Below are 4,105 nucleotides of genomic sequence, written 5' to 3'. Positions count from 1 at the left end.
AAAAAAAATTAGTGCAGGGTCTATAAGGTCTCATTATGTAGATTGGACTCATAGTGATTCTCCTGTTTTTAGCCTCCCAAGTGCTGGGATTACAGGCACAGGCCACCATGCCCAGTCTCAATCACTGTGTCAGTGTGCTCCAGGAGTGGGGCCAGAATGGCAGGCCTGAGGATGGAATCCAGGCCGCTGTGCTCTGCCCAAGCAGGTGCTTTAGTCCACTGAGCTATCTGGCTAGCCTTGTTTTTGCCCTTTGGCTAATATTCATAAAGAGCTGCCTGGTTTTCAAAGCGCATCACACACAGTATCTTGTCAAACCCTCACCCCAACTCCACGAGGTGGGTGCATCATTTTCTCAGCAGTGTGGTGGTGAGCTGGAACTGTCCCATGCGTGGGGGAGGATGATGGTGAAGAATGTAGTTTGCTTCTCTGAGCTGGTGGAGCTTCCATGTGACACACAGCACACATCCACTACCCTGTTATCAACACTCCCTCACCCCTCCATATTGGTGTGCTACGGAGCAGGTTCAGTGTCATACAGTAAACCCATTTTGGGTCACTGGTTAAGAAGGGTGCTGGGGAAGAGTGAAGGCTGCTGGGAAGGCAGCCACACTGAGAGGAGATGGAAGTAGCTGCCATGGGCAAACCCAGCTGACTTCACAGCATGACTGACTGATGCGTAGAGCTTTTCCCTGTTCCCAAATCCCACGAGCAGAGATCTTCCCCACCTGATGGAGATCTAGGAATAGATTGGGACTATTTCTCCTTATCACCTAAAGTTCTGCTGGTGGGAAACAGGCCTGGCTACGCCTGCTTCTGGAATTAGTAACTTCAGGAACCCCTTATTTCATTCATTTCTTTAGCCTTTTTAGTGTCCACTGTAAAAGGGAGACAGAAATGAACAGGACTCAGTTCCTACTTTCAGAGCTCAGGTTACAGACAGGTGTCTACCTAAGGAATTAGAACAGCAGCCAGAATGAGAACAGTTGAGTAGGGAATGGGCAGCGTTGCTCCACTGCTTGGGTATCAGCCTCCCTTCACTGGAAAAGTACAGAATTTGAACCACAAAGGGAGTGGGTGGCAGCTGAGCAGTGTGCAGCGCTGTCTGCCCACAGCTAGGCTTGCCTTAGAGCCAGGAGCAAGTGGCGTGAGTTCCGAGCTACTCGGCAGAGCTGAGCAGCTGCAGCTCTTGCAGGCAGACCCAGCCTAAGAGGAGAGAAGGAAATCAACCTGTGCTGCTTTTCACTCTTTCTTTCAAAACTGGGAAGCAGCTGTAGACACAACACCTCGGGCCAGAGGACGCAGCAAGAGGGCCTGTGCTGCCGCCCTCCCTTCCGCACCCAGCCCTTCCGTGGGGCATGGGCCTGCTCCACTGTGTGTGACTCTAGCCAGGACAGGGCCGACATGGGAGCTGGGCAGCGGTAGACCAGTGAGGGGGCGGGGCTGTGCACTGTGATCAGGGTCTCAAACTGGGAAGAGACTGCTTCTCGCAGCAAACATGTCATTCACCCCTAGAATCAGGGGCTGTTGGCCCACCATGTGCCAGGCCACTAGTGAAACCAGTCCTCCCCTGGCCTCTTGCACATCAAGCTTCTAGCTGTCCGTCTGCACCCATAAGGTCCACGCTGGGTGTTTCTTGAGCTCTTTGGGGTTTGGAGGTGATTCAAGTCTCATTCTAGTCCTCTGGCTACTGTGTGGAAGCATTTTCTGGGCCAACAGCTGTAACTTACTTTCCATTTTTCTCTTTGCTATAACAAAAGGGAAGCAGGCAGATTTTTTTTTTCTTTCAGAACCGGGGATTGAACTCAGGCCCTTGTGCTTGCCAGGGAAGTGCTTATTCCACTGAGCCATCTCCCCAGCCCCAGATTTTTGTTTTAAAAGCTACATGAGAAAACAGACCTACAAACTTGGTTTTCTTTTTTCTTGTCTTTTTGAGACAGGGCCTCACTATGCAGCTCTTCCCAGTTGACGCCTCTGACAAAGGCAGCCTTGAGCTCACTTTGTAGCCCAGGCTGGCCTCAAACTTGCGATGACCCTCAGGCCTCAGCCTCCTGAGTGCTGGGATTACAGGCAGCTTCTACCATGCCTGGAAAGCTTGGTTTCCTATCACAAATCCCAAAATTAGGAGGGGACAACTACCTCAGCTTACGAGATGACCATGGAAGAATGGTACTGGCGATTCAACAAAACTGTTAGAAGCCTGAAGTCTGCTCAATTTGATCAGCTATACAAACAACAGGTAGACACGGATCCTTTCCTCACAGGGCTGCTCAGGCTAGCGGGGAGCCAACTGCTGATCACAGTCACAGAGGGAGGCTTGAAGGTTGGCAGACTGAGTGAGGCGAGACCTCCAAGGGATCCCAGCTGGATCCTTTTCCACTCTGCCAATCTTTAAGCCTTCCCAGTTTTGGAAGGAAGAGTGAAAATCAGCAGAGCTTCAGCAGAGTTAGGTGGGTGGTGGCACCCAGGAGGGGAAAAGCATGCGGGTTGTAGCTGCCCAGGGTCCGTATCTGCCCCACGGCTCAATGCAGGGTAGGTGGTGCCATCAACCTCCCAGCACCCACACCCATATCTGCGCAGCCCAGGCCTGGGGAGCAGGACTGGGACAGGACTTGGCACCGTGCACAGGGCAGGGCAGGGGTGTGGAAGGCCGGGACACACACTCAGCAGCATTTGGCTTCCATTAACCTTAAAACGGTTTTAGGAACCTTGGGAAGCAGTGAGGTTCTTTCTTCAGGGTCACCACCCCGAAGTACACAATCCTGCAAGGACTGAAAAGGGGAAATTGGCCTAGAGCAGGTATACTCCAAAATATGCTATTTGTTTTTGCTTTTGTTTTTACTCTCTCTCTCTCTCTCTCTCTCTCTCTCTCTATATATATATATATATATATATATATATATATATGTCAACCAATAACAAATGCTGGACAGGCTGTGGGGCAAAGGAACCCTTCTCTGCTGTTGGTGAGAGTACAGACTGGTACAAGCACCGTGGAAATCAGTGTGGAGATTCCTCAAAAAGCTAGGGCTGCAGATCCGACTCAAGCCAGCTAGTCACCTCCAAGGTATTTATCTACGTACTTTTGCTCTTGTAGAACTCATCATTGCTCGGGCCTGCCTGCACCTAAAGTTATGTTTTTCTCATTCTCCGTCTTTTATCTACCACACTTCCATTTGAGTACAGACTCCTACAGGGAAGATTCTCTTTTGTTTGTTGACAAGTCTCAAACACTAAGAACTGTGCCTATACCATTGGTGCTCAATAAAGTATTTGTAATAACTTTTTAAATGAATTTCTCCTTTTGTGACCAATTTTGAATGCCTGTATCTGGGAATCTCAACAACTGTTGTGAAGATAACAATATGCAACATAACAACTACTGTGGATTTCCTATCATCTTGTTCTGAAATCCTGTATCATTTTAAATGTTTATGTTTCTCTTTAAAATAAAAAAAAGAATTTCTCCTAATACAACACAACAAACCAAAATGTACTGACTGCTCCTCTGAAACACTGTCATACTCCAGAGGTGTGGGAGGCACAAGAAAATAGCACAGTGTGCTCTGGAAGAGGGAGGAGGCGGCCACCCGGAAGCAGGCCTGTTGGAGCGGCAGGGCTGCGGCGCCCTGGGAGTCGAAACGGTGGTGTCTTACATGGGCTGCAATTCCTTGAAGGTACTTTGAAAAAACATGAAGGCGGAGTTTGAACATAAGATGGAGAGAGTAGGCCAGGTGAGAGTTTGTTTGCACAAAGGTATAGGGAAAATTTTTCTTTGCTGGCAAAGCAGTGGCGCTGGACTGGGCTGGACTGAGGGAATGGAAGCAGAAGATGAACTCATTTTTAGTTTTGGTTTTCTGAGATAGGGTTTCACTGTGTAATTCAGCCTGGTCTTGAACTCACCACATAGTCCAGGCTGGCCTGGAACTCTCAGGATCCTCCTGCCTCAGCCTCCAGAGCACTGGGACTATAGGTGTGCCCCACCCTCTACGTGAAAAGAAACTTAGAAAGGGGCTGAAGCCTGCTGGGGGTAGTTCCCAAGTGGTTGGGGAGGGGCTGATCTATTTCTCTTGGGCTTCAATGAGCTGATTTGTAAAGGACAGGGATG

Source organism: Octodon degus, unplaced genomic scaffold (assembly GCF_000260255.1).
Source record: "Octodon degus isolate 3935 unplaced genomic scaffold, OctDeg1.0 scaffold00146, whole genome shotgun sequence".
Lineage (NCBI taxonomy): Eukaryota > Metazoa > Chordata > Mammalia > Rodentia > Octodontidae > Octodon > Octodon degus.
Note: the sequence above shows the minus strand (reverse complement) of the source record.